We start from the raw sequence: 13629 nt of genomic DNA on the forward strand, positions 1-13629 counted from the left end.
GGGGCCGCCTGTCTTTATAGTCCACATTGCGAAAAGACCACCTGACAGGGATTTTCCCCTTCACCAGGTAACCACAAAAGAAGAAAAGAGGTACATTACATTCACATGGACAACATAACCCCCCCCAAGACACACACGCACACACACGATGCTGACCACCAGCACAGCAGGAAACACACACAACGTATTATCTTTATGAGGTGTTATACATCAGTGACCACCAACACAGAGTCCCTGTGTTCTCTAATCCACAATCAGGCTGAATAAGGCGCTCCCTGCAATGGGGGGATTACACTGTCGGATTAATGAGCCTTTTAATTTGAGTCATTGTGAGATTATACCAATAGGTGCAAGCAATGAACACCATTGCCTCTATATGATATTGTTGAATGTGTTACAACTGCGCATTTAATTTACTGCATTTACCGCTATGACACACATTAAAGAGTGCGCACGCACAGAGAAAATGACCAAACAGACGCTTTAAAAGACTGAAACCCAATGATATTGATTCTGAAACTACTGTAACAAATGGCACAGCGACCCCTACATTTTAAGGGGTTACTAAAAGTACAGGGACTCTTTTTGGAACGATTTACTTCTGTAGGGCTTGAAAAAGTGTTTTTATGCAATTAAATTGAAAAAGAAACTTACCTTACCTGGCCTCCAGCCCCCCCGCGACCCTGTGTGCAGGATAAGCGGTTGGACAATGGATGGATGGACTTACCTTACCTTTCAACATTAAACAGAAAGTGATTTCCCTCCACTGTAGCATCTTATAGAATACATTATTCAGTTATATAGTTATTCAGTCTGATGTTAAAAGAAAGTCAATTTTGTTAAAAACTGCTTAAAGAATGAAAAGTCAAACTGATAAGAATAAAAACAACGTTTCTATTACTATACTCAGACCTTCATTTGTCGGTGTGTCTCCTTTTGCTTTACGCACGGCATGAACAAACAATAGCTAACAAAAATACCCAGAATGCAGCATCGCTTGATGTTGTGTCCCATTGCCACTTAACTGCTATGGATATGTTTTGTTGCATCTGCCATGACTATAAATAAAGTGAATATACAATTATTCATCCTTTAATCTGCCTCAGTTGGCCCTGTTCAGCAAATTCTGTCTAATAATACACAGCGCATGTCAGTACATTGTTTGATGTGCGTTACCTAAATAGGTCCAAGATGGCGAGAAAAAAAAAAAAAGAAAAGAAAAAGAGACTGGAAAAGAAGAAGAGGCCAACAGTCACGCAGAAACTAAGAGAGAAAACAGACCAAAGGACTTTCAGGCAGAGTGAAGAAAGCCTGCCGAATGGATGGATGGGTGCAGGGAGGGAAAACAAAGCGGTTTAGTGTTACCATTCCGAAAAAAGCAACAATGTAGTCACAGATTCAAGCATAACCCTGGGCAAACAAAGGGTGACTTACAAGGCTGCAGTGTGTTGTTTTTTTCTTATTCTCCTTCTTTTCACTTTATTTTACCAGAAACATGACAGCTGCTGAATTAGAAAATAATAGTATGTTGATTGAATCAATTTGAATGTATTTTGCACGAGGTCAGCGTGGTGCATGACGAGTTCATTTTCCTGGGAAAGAGAATACAACATCCAAACCCTAAAATCTCAAGAGGTTGTCAAGCTATTTAACATTAAAACCACTTGGCCTTCAAAACTGACATTTCTGAAAGTGCCGGTTTGAATACGAATAAATCCCCGTCCTTTGTAATGAAAAATACATTTTAAAAACCCAACAGATGTCTTGAACAACAGAAGCAGCTGAACATTGATCATTGTGCCTGCCAAAGTTGAATTCAATCCCTGATATGAATTTACAAGACCTGTGCCACTATTATTGTGGCTTACCTCAACCTCATCTTAACTAAATAAACAAAAATATATAACTACCACATGCAGATTATTCTCTGGATTCTGTATTAAACACTTGAATAGCTACTCGGTCCCAGTTTCTTTATCTGTCTTGGGGAGTTTGATTCTAATGAAATCATCTGTCGAGTTGCTGCTTCAGAGACTTTCAAATAACTTCTAATCAATAAACATAAGAAATTAAACGGAGGTTAGAATGAGGTCAATACAGGGTGAGGCTTTTGCATAGATATTTTTCCTTTTCTTGACGCCCCCACTGACTTGTGGGGCTGGTTAAAGATGCCTTTACATAGAAAGAGTAACGTGACGTTTGATCGTATACTCGTTGCACTTTGTTGTAAGTAACAATGACTTGAGAATGTAAATATACATGCTGATATAACAGCGGAAATCTATTAAAAACTTGAGTCAAGATGTAACGTCTCCTTTCTTATTTGAAGGCACAAATTTGAATATAGCTGGTAAAATTACAATGTTTCTACATGGGATTGGGACGTGCTTCCATTTGGCAAATTGGGACACCCGCGTTGATATGGAGATGCTTTTGGCAGGGGAAAAAAAAAAATGGCTCGGCTCATATATTATGCTCCAAAAATACACATTTGAAAGAATTCTGGTGCTGTAAGCAGGAAATTGGGGGTAAATTGACACATCCACCCAGCTTTACATTAATTGTGCTGGTGCTGCTGTCAGGCCGTTGCTGGGTGACAGACAGCTGGCTGAGGGCCGACACATGTTTTTGCAGGAGTTTAAAATCCAAATGCGTCTCATGTGTGAATTCAGACACTTGAGGGTAATCAACTGGCTGCGCGTATGACCAGTTAGTGACTGCAAAGCTACAGTTACCCACAAGCCCCTCTGTCCTCACCGGTCTCCCTGTCGGGGTCTCTCCCTTGCTCTCTGGTGTCGGCTACACGGTCTGTCATGTTTGCTGACTGATCAGAGCGGTGCCGCATCCCGGAGAAATAAACACGCTTTAGCTAAATAAGGTTTCGAATTATGGAAGCAAGGCATTTATGTTGGTTTGAGCTCCTTGTATAGCTGATCCAAATGCTATTAAAAATTCATTCACTGGTAATACCCTCCCACATGTCCCTCCCCTGTCTCCCTCTGTAGTGCACCCATCATCGGTATCTCTGTGTCAGTTCACTTCATTTTATTGGCACGGGGTGGGAATCACTGTCTCCATCTCTCTTTGTTCCATTTCTTCCCCTCTCCTTTCTGTCTACGTTTCCATCCGTCTCCCGCTTCTTCTTCCTCCATCTGACGTGGAATTGAGACAGGAGAGAGCCTGCTGTTTCTTTGACACGCTCTTCCTCTCTTAAATCAAAACCAACCCAGGCACAATCAGGTTATTACCTGAGCTGTGTTTTTGCTTGCTCCCTCTCATCCATTCGAACTTTGTGCTCAAGGTCTATGGAATTCTACCCTTTCAGAAGAAACCGAGGGCGTTTGGTCAGTCAGAGAAACTGTTGGGAGTTTCCGCACGGATAAAGCAAAATGAAATAAATTCAGAAGTGTTGGATGGACGCTCGACATGGTCTGTGTGTGCGTATTCTTGCTTCTCAGCCTCCCTTCAGACTCCACAAGAAATACCTAGTCTGATCATGTAGGCTGGTGTTGACTGTCTGGCCTGGCTTGTTGTGGTTACATATTTTCACGTTTGCTTTCATCTTAGGAGAGAAGTAAGCATCGACCTGTGTATGGTCTTCGAAAACAGGCAGCTGCATGCAGTCTGCAAATGAACTTTTAGCATCCAGACATGAGCAGACACAGAGGGAAATAAGATGAGAAATTCAAGACACGCAAAACCAAATAACATCAAATATGTTGTCGAAAGGGGCGGAGGGTGATGAGGAAAGAAGTTATGATGAACAGGACAGTTTGAAGAGAACTCCAACAAAAGCGGTCAATAAACAGGATGGCCAATCAGGCCTAAACAACACAGCAATGTGGTGGAATGGCTTTATACATGATGGACACACGGAAGAGCTGTCATCAAGTCTGAACAGACTTTTTGTCTGTCTGTGTCAGAAGGAGCATGGCTGAAGTTTTGGGAGGTTGATGTTTTTTTTTCTTAACAGTTTATGAACAGCTTCTGAGCTTCAGGACTATAAAAACTAATTCCAAAAGAGGCGAGATGGATGGACGGTAGATTATTATGCGGACGATACAAGAAAGTAAGTAAACTTAAACAGGGATAGAAATATAGCAGAAATGTGACTGATGGAATGAGAGCGTCCCTAGGGAGTTAAAGTACTTTGAACACTAAAACACAAATTGTTTTGTATTTTTTTGTATTAGACATATTAGATCCTCTTTCAAAATAAATAAAGGCCGGACTTTGGAGATGGGGAATGGATTCCAATATGTTTACAAGTTTGTGTTTTTCTTGTCTTTTTGTGTCGCCACAGGGGCCAAGCAACAGCTCCACAACATTACGACAAAACGTGCAGTCTACACAACAGGCCGGACGACAAACACTTGAATGACCGACCACACGAATGCCGAGGAGGAGGAACAACCAGGCAATTGCAAATGGCAGATAGATTTTTCAAAGCAAAAACCAAACCAATCCCAAATCACCTGACGTGTCTCTGAAGTGGAGGAACTGGAACACCTGGTTAAAAGCTACATATAGACATTCAACAAAAAACCCTTTGACCCTGTTGAGGATCAAATGCACAAGAGCTTTACTTTGAAAATAGACTGCTTACCACTGATCCTCATTTCACAAACAAATAATGATAGTTGTACTAACTACGTTTGGTTCACATGTGTTGGTTGAGGCAAGACTAAAGAAAAGTCCCTTTAGGTGATGATCATCATTTGTTTAACTGCTGCATGTGCCTTGTGTTATAATGAATACAGAATTAAATACAGATTCCACATTGTTTATTGCTCTACTGATGTTGCAGTAATGCTCCCACCTTGAAATAAATATTCACTATTTTTGTTTCAGATTATTTGCTTTGTAAGTGCGATTTCAAACATGGCTGAATTCTTCGCCCAGGATTAATGAATGAAATGGATTCAGGACTTTTCCATTCCCCAGTGGTGGGGGACTGAAAACAAGGCCGTGCTGTTTTCATCCCAGCAGCCCAGCTTCTCTCACCTGTGCAATTACTGCGTGTAAGCATACAAGATCACACTAGCTTCATGTGGTTAGCCACTTCCCTGGCTGGGACCTGGTCTACTCAGGAGAAATAAGCCATTTCCTGTTCACTCGGGGGAAAGATACGGCCAACTGTAACCAACTGTAATTCTTTCCAGGTGGTGGCTGGATTTTTATCTTTTAAGAGGATGTACAATATTCAACAGGAAACATGTTGAGCAAACGTTAAAAGTCCCTCAAAGCAATGTTGCTTATGTTCTTAGTGAAAACATTGTGATAGATTAGTTAACATTCATGATGGCAATCATTAAAACCAAAACCTTTATGGACTATAAAGACAACCAAAAAAAAGATGGAAAAAGTCAGTATCTCGGACCGTCCCGCCTGCTCGATTTCCCATCATATGTTGGCGTTCTCAACTTAGTGACTAATGATAACAAACCGGTATTCTGGTCCCAAAGTGCTGTTATTTTGAAGAGACCTGTATTTGTTACTTATGTTGCATTGTTTACCTCCAAACCTCTGTTATACCTAGGAATAGGATAGACCATTTAAATAAAACCTGGGAAAGTGTGGTTGTTTGAAATCACAAAGCAAACCATACGTTTAACCACCACCATACGTTAGTGTATGTTGGCGCGCTGGGTATGTGATGTAAGTGAAGGTTATCATCAAGTAATAATAGTAATATCATTTAACTTTACATAACTTGTTTTCCATTCTGCAATAATGCAAGCATGAAGGCTGAATGCAAAGCAAACAAATACCAAAGTGTTTTGAATAGATTTCTATATAAAACAACTTATTTTTGTATTAGTTGAATGTACTAAATCAAAATGGTTTGAAACCGGCACCAATCCAAATAAAAAGCAAGCAAAGACTCAGAAGCTGTCTCGCTGTAGATGTAAATGTGAATAAACCGGTTGCTCTTGTGCTTGTTTATCAGATTGGTTATGAACATTTACATCCATTAATTATACACAATAATCAAATATTTATCACACATTTAAATGCAGTATCAACATATAAAGTGTATGACTTAGTAAGATCATAAATACCCAATGAGCTTGAGCTACAAGAATATATGATGTGATATGTGTTGATGCTTTAGGAGGATCATTTATAAATCATATAAACTTAAAACAGGTTTCTATTATCATATGATTTCATAAATATCCTCACAAGGTCATTTCAAACACTGCTCTAATTCCCAAGCCTGACCTTGTGTGTGTGAGATATAAAAAGCATTCCAGCCAAAGTGGAGGCATGTCCTGGCTAATCCACAGGCCAAAGCACACAGGCCGTTAAGTTTCCATGACCTCAACTCAGCTCGAACATGCACACGCATTTCATGCACACGCACACAAATACACACTGCTGTGCCTTCTTGCTTTAACTATTTTTTCCCTTCCTCCCCTCCTACTGATTTTCCTGTCTTTCTCCCGCTGCCACGTCCTCTCCCGTTTTGTCAATTACCATTTAGTTCATTGTTAACCCACTGAGGAAAAGCGAAGTGTGTTCTGTAATACCACAGGAGTTCCGTCGTCTTCAGAACAATGATGTCAATTAGCTCACATTTAAAATGGTTCCCAGAGAGGAGAAGCTAGGCTAATAACAGCCCAATGAAGTGACAACCAGCCAAGCAATTAATCTCACTCGAATTGCTCAGTAGGTACCGTCAATCAGTCATAATCTCCCACTCTCCCTCTACTTTGTTTCTTTCTTTCTTTCTGTACGCTTTCCATCACTCAGTGGCCTGAATAACCAACTGTCAATCAATCAAATACAAACTAGCCCTTCCAGCCCCTACAGAGAGGGAGGTGCATTCCAGCGTGTGGACATCATGGTCGTGCTGCGAGGCCTTTTAACAGAACAGTGAGAAATACTGGATTAGAGAGAGGAAACTATAAGGCAGAGCAGCACTAAAAGAGGTAGAGGAAGAACAGAAAAAGTAAGTGAAGAAGTCATGTTTCAAGCGTAAAAAATAAAAAAATAAAATAAAACTCGTTTAAGAGCTAAATGCATGTTTGTAGCTTAGATCAACGTGAACATTCAATGAAACGATAGATGTCTATTTCACTCTGCCACATCTCACAGCCGGTCTTCAACTAATGGTTTTCACAAGCCTACATGTTTTCTATGTATTGGAAGAGATTTACTCAAATTACTATTTTTAGAACATCTCAGGAACATCCAACAATAAAGGTCTTCGATGATCATTGCTTTAGCTGGAGCCTATCGGGGGCTAGATGTACACCACGATGCACCGAGTCCGTTAACAAATCCGGGTCGCCGTTGCTGATGGGCACGTGTTGCTTATCTCAAGAGCACATGCACAATGGAATAACAAGATACTCACCACATTTCAACTTTCATTAGATCAGTTGCCATTGTGCAGCAACCAGTAAGTAATGAAAAGAACATCATGACTGTAATAAGAAATGTAGATTATCATTGGCGCCCATTGATAGTATAGTGAGACACGTACCCAGGGTGTACCGGAGGCGTCCATTGATACGTTATTCGGTTTCCCCACATTTCATTTTACTTGCAGACTACTCACTCTGAAGTATTCAACGCATCCGCCCGGAGCTGCCTCACACATCTGAAAACCACACATTGGTAATCTAAAAGGCGGCGTTCTGGCATTGAAACATTGAAAGACTTTTAGTTCTAGATCTAACAAAAATGACAGTTTGTTCTCAAGGGAACTGGACGCAAACCGTTGAGCTACACGCCCTCCTCACTCTACTTGTCAGTCACTCATCAGTCTAAACTGGCTTCACCTGTTCACTCGCCTGCCTCTGATGGTTAATCAAGCCACTAGAACGTGCACTCTGTACTGTGCCGGATGTTATCATATAGTTACTCTGTACATCAGGGGGGGTCAAGCTCACTTTAGGTTTGGGCCCACTTTGATCTCAAGTGGTCCAGACCATTAGAAATCATAGGAGAGGGGGGTGGTCGACAGGGGAGACACAGTCATTTTCAAGCTGGCGCTGCTGCTTGGGCAGTTCGCCAGAATAGTAATAATAATAGTAGTCGTAACCAAATGGAACAACAGCACGATTCGATATAAAAAAACACAACGAGCCTCTCGTCTGTCAGAAGCGATCGCTGACAGGATTTTTTTTTTTTTTTGACAATGGAAGCGATGAGTTACATCAACTGTTATACGCTTTGTGACATGAAAGCATTGCTCACCACATATATCTGTGAGCTGAAGTATCTTAAACTCAGTTATAATAATTCCAATGAAAATCTTAATTTAGTCAATAGGCTTAATATGTTTTGACAGGGACTCACACAACCCACAGCATTCTATTGTGTACAAGCTAGAAAAGCTTCAAGCTTCACTATTGTCGCAAAGCTAAGAATAACTTGCATTCCATTTATCTTAATCCCCGTAACAATAACAATGAAACATTTGATATCATTTGGGTTGGATAGGATGTACCTTGTTAGACATTAAAGGTTTAGTGACATCAAGTGAAGAAAACTACAACCGAGGGGAAGAAGAGATGAAAAACAAATTCTTATTTGTTCATTGAAATCCACAGCACGATGAGTACATTTCATCGCACGCCACGCTGTGAAATATTGTTTTCCCTCACCGATGTTTAATTGTTCCTCAACCGAGCCGCTTCTTCCTTTTTCATTCTGTTCCCCACCACTAATTACGAACGGGATTTTATGGCCAATGACTTTAGTGCAGGATCAGAACACACCCAGCCATTATAAAAAGCCCGGGGACCCACAATGTGGTGTGGGCCTGGCGGTTAAAACCATGGGTTGGAGAGACAGGAGGGGAGAGCTGGTAACTGTTTCTCTTGGTTGCTCATTGAATTGTTGGTTTTCTCCTCTCTTGCCTTTGGCTTGTCATAAGAGGTTTTCTCTCCCCCATTTTTTAAATGGTTTTTCTGTTTGGCTCTTCTGCCCTCCTGCTCTCTTTCTCAATGTCTCTCTGTTTCTCTCTGCTCCACCAGTTTACCCTCCATCCACTCCCTCATACTCTCTCTCTCTCTCCCTGCCTCCCTTCCCCACACACACTCTCGCCACACTAAGACCTGATATGAACTTTTGACAGGAGCTTGGCTCTTTGTTTAATTGCCAGTGTTACTGTGAATGCCCTCGTAAATCTAATGCCGTAATGCCTTTGAAACGCCTTCTAGGCCATGCAAACTCCCTCTCTCTCGCTCTCTCTCTCACACACATCATCCATTTCTCATTTTCTCCCACTTCCTCTCTCTTCATGCACACCCTAGCGCACGCACAATCGAATGCACAGATGTGACGTGTGCGAACGAGGGCTTTGAGGTTGTTTGTGCTCACATTAACAAGACTACAGCTCCAATTTTTGTTTGCAATTTCCACTGGCGCTAGTCCAGTCCACCAAACCCACGGGAATTGAAGGATCAGCATCCTCTCGAAAGGCTTCTGAGCAGCAAAGGAGTGCAATGGGGTTGCTTTTATATCTGTTTTTTAGGATTTCAACTTTATACAAGAGTTTATAGCTGGTTGGAAGAGGGCTGAGTGCAGGGTGGGGGGAGTAAATAATATATTATAAGGCAGTACTGCAGAACGTTTGATAAAGTAAGGCTCTAAATGTTCTTTCCCTGCATTTAAATGAAATAAACACTAAAAATAAAACTTGAACGCTGCAACATGGTGAGCTGTAAGTTCAGGTACCATGATAATAATCAGAATATTGCGAGATATTCGTAATCATGACATGAAGCGGTCGTACATTAATACCTCATCAGAGGACAGACGAGGCCTTTCATTACTCATAAACTGTATAGCAGTTCAATCAGGAGAGATTCTATTCCAATTTAACGATACTGAAACAACATGCATAAATATGAATCGTGCAATATCTTGGGGGATTGAACTCCATCCAGGGGTGAGCATACTGAGGTTGGACAAGGCATATTCTGCCTTAGAGTCCAGACACCAGTGAAGACAGTTGCTGCAATGCGATGATAAGATGTTCTTTGCTACATCTGAAGTTTTTACAGTTTAACAGCAACAATGCTATTGGCTCACAGAAACGGTGCCAACAAATGGTTGCCTCATTTGAATGTGCCCACAGGCAGAGAGGTGGCAACCGGATGAATGATCAAGATTTCCCAGCTTGTCTTCCTGACTGAACCCAGGCAACCTGAATTTCAAAAATGGAAACCCACACCTGCAATTAAAGGTTACTGATACTCTTACGGGAATGTGGTCAAAGTGTGACACGTTTTGGACCGTAACAGTAACACTGTGACAACACCAGTTCTCACTGAGGCTGCTCATGCACGAGCGAAAGCAACAGCACAGCGAGAAGCATCAACATATGCAGTAGTTTTTGACCTGTAATTAAACAGTACTGGTTCCACGGGCTTTAAATGAGTGAATGAACAAACCTATGACATGCTGCAAAGGCCCTGAGCCTTTTGTGACAAGTAACGCCGTGTATCACGGTAACAAGGTTTAATCGCAGACAAACATTTAAGATGTTTTTTTCAGGTGTGGCAGTGGAGAAGAACACTGGGTCCAGACTGCACCGTTACCAGGGCCCCCTCTTTGTTGCCTATTACACTATTTGATGCCTGTGGTCCTTGCACATTCCTGTCTTTTTCTCTGCAGCCCTCATTTTGGTTTTTTCTTATTTTCTTTGTCTCATCTCTCTTTCTCTCTGTGCTCTTACAGCTGATAACATGAATTATTTGCTGCACGCAAGTCCTCAGCAGCTGTTCTCACCCTGTGCCCCTCCTTGTTCCTCTGTCTTTTTTCTTTCAGGGTTAACGCAGAAGTATTTTTCTCAACTTTGTCACCTTTCCTTTCTCTCTGTGCCTGGGGATAAGCTCTCTCTCTCTCTCTCGCTCTCTCTCTCTCCAATTACACATCTTAAATTGCAGCCCTGTGTCTTTCCCTTATCATGGGACTGGCAGAAATACATGTTTTTTCTTCAGTCATGATATGAATTTTAGCCAACAAGTTCATAGTTATTTGTGTGTGTATGTCTTTGATGTGTGTATATGGCTGGTACATATCATATCCTTTCAATCAAGACTAACATGTGGACTCAAAATTCTTTGTGTTAATATTTAGTTTTTCATCGACTGTGCCATATGTACAACAGAGAAGATATTTTCATACTTTAAAGCCTTTTATAAGGCTTCCAAACTCGGCTGTAAAATTATTTTTTTACTTTTTCTTCTTCTACTTCTTCTGTTCCTTCAATCCTAAATTGCACTCCAAGCATATTTTTTTCATTTTTTTCAACATAAAAAATGAAGTAATTTCATGTTGAAAAGAAATTAGGGGAAATCCATCAAGAATAGCATCAGGCTAATTCAATGCAAAAAAGGGACAACGAAAGAGAAGCATTACCTTTGGCTCAGTTAAATTATGTATTTTCCCCATTCAGTTTCCATTGTTGGAAGCCAGGGCCGATCTGTCCAATTGTACTGCTGATCTAATTTCAAAGTGCTGCAGTCATGTTAAAGCAAGTTTTAATTGTGATAAGGAATATGCTTTCATGCTTAAACCCTTCTCGTCAGTTCGTCTCGACAGAACCCATAAATATTGAGGCCTTTTTTTCATTTGCAATTAAAATTAGAATTGGTCACATTTTTCACCGTCAGCCATTTCATTTGCACAAAAAGACGTGTGTGGGCCACACACACACACACACAGACAAATCCAGCACTTGAAGAGCCAGAGTTTGCCGTACCAGTGGACGCAGAGACAATTAACACCTTGCCTGATGTCCTTTGAGCAATAAAACCTGCACAGCTAAAAGTGCTCAAAGGAATTTCTAGCTTTGCAGTCTGACAGGGCTCATGAGTCACCACAGACTTAGCTGTTGTTCTTATGACACACGAGATGTAGGCTGCACCATGGTGTCCAGGGATACACAGTGAAGGGATTCTTTAGTCAATCCCTTGCATTGTAGTGCAAAGACAATTCTTGAAACTTGGTGGAGGTGGAGCCGAGAGATGCAATTCTTGTTGTCAGTCGAAGTTTAGACAGCAGTACCTTTGAATCAAACATCAGTTATCAGACCTGTATCTGTATCTGTATCTCTGTAGCCTGAAAAAGATTCTCCTCTGTTTTGAGAATGTGCCCATCTTTATATTTTCTCCACAAATGAGAGGAATACAAAAGAAAGAGGAAGACAAAGAGGATGAGTAACTGTGTATGGTGTCAAATCCATCACATGAGAAGATTAACATTTGTTTCATCTTTGTGCGTGCAGTATATCTACAATAGATATGGAATGTGTTACCCTGGCACGGAGAAACATAACCCAGGCTATTTTAAAAGCAAAGAAATACACCTTTTAATGAGTTCTAAAATGTGTCCTGGGGGATTTGAGTTCAGTGTGACTAGTGTCTGAGTGTGAATTAACTGATTCTGCCAGCACTAGCAGCGTTATTTCATTATATGCGTATTGGTCACATTTTTATTTTAATACAGCCGGCATGTTTGACAAAACTAATAGGACCATCATCTATTTATATTTATGTTACGTTTCCTATGTTGCCACTTATACGCTATAGATCATTGTGTCATACGTGTCATAAGGCTAAGAGGCTGGTCAGGGGACCCTCCTTTTGGAGGCCCATCAATTTAACAGAAAACAACTTCTTCAGTGACATGCAGCATTCCTAACACTGCAGTCAGACTGACAGCTTTCCGTGCAGTGACTTTCACACAGTCATTGAGGCTTTTATTTCAGACATGCTGCAGTCCAAATGCTTCAAACTGAGATCCTCACTTGGAGCGAGATTTGTTTCCAAGTCTGGAGAATAAACTATTAGTGACGGTGAGGGAACGGAAGAAGCTTGACTGGAGTTCGTTCCCCCTCACCTCAGCTCACTACAGCGTGTCTTTCCCACTGCGCTCGGCGTTGGTATTGGTTTTGGCTGACCTGGCTGGGCTGGCTCACTGCTTTAGCAGCTTGTTTATGCATGTCCGCGCTTGTGTTTCAGCAGGATTTGTGTGCTTGTGTGTGTGAATGACTGACTGTCTGCACACCCCTGTATGCTTGCATTTGTCCCATGCAGTGAGGAAGTTCTGTAAACCTCGCGCTGGGGTGGAGGTACTTTCGAGAGGGGCTGCAGGGGAGGGAGGAGAGGCGGGGGTTGGGGGGGGGGGGTGTTGTTGTGCAGTGTGGTCTCATTACCCAGGTGTTTACCCCCAACCACAGGAAGCGCTTGTCAATGACGACTGTCTGCCGGAAAACATCGCCTTAGGGAAAGATATTGGGAGGAGGAGAGAGAGAGCGAGACGGAGCGCAGATGAATCATGAAACACGGCTTTGTATCTATCTATCTATCCATCTATCCATCCATCCATCCATCTATTTATCAATCTATCTATTTATCTATTTATAGAACATCCAGAAGTGCATTCCTCTTTGTGTGTTTCTTTTTTTCTCAAAGTGTGTTTTTATGTGTGTCCGCGGGAGTGTTACAGTCAAACCCACACTGGCAGGTCATCGGGTTCCTCCACTCCTCCAGCAATCTGAGGGAGAGACTGAGGGAGGGAGGAGAGGCAGAGAGCGAGGGAGAGAGAGAGAGAGAGGGGGGCGGGGGGGAGAGGCAGAGAGCGAGGGAGAGAGAGGGGGGGAGA

General features: G+C 41.7%; 1 long non-coding RNA gene across 1 annotated transcript in view; it reads left to right on the top strand.

The window, feature by feature from the left end:
* LOC144389717 (uncharacterized) overlaps positions 1 to 4855 on the top strand; it is a 64994-nt gene extending 60139 nt beyond the window's left edge. Inside the window, exon 6 of the long non-coding RNA XR_013453863.1 lies at positions 4304 to 4855. This is a non-coding gene — a long non-coding RNA (uncharacterized LOC144389717). The remainder of the gene's footprint in view (positions 1 to 4303) is intronic.
* Positions 4856 to 13629: the final 8774 nt, after the last annotated feature.

Source organism: Gasterosteus aculeatus, chromosome 20 (genome assembly GCF_964276395.1).
Source record: "Gasterosteus aculeatus chromosome 20, fGasAcu3.hap1.1, whole genome shotgun sequence".
In the NCBI taxonomy this organism is placed as follows: Eukaryota; Metazoa; Chordata; class Actinopteri; order Perciformes; family Gasterosteidae; genus Gasterosteus; species Gasterosteus aculeatus.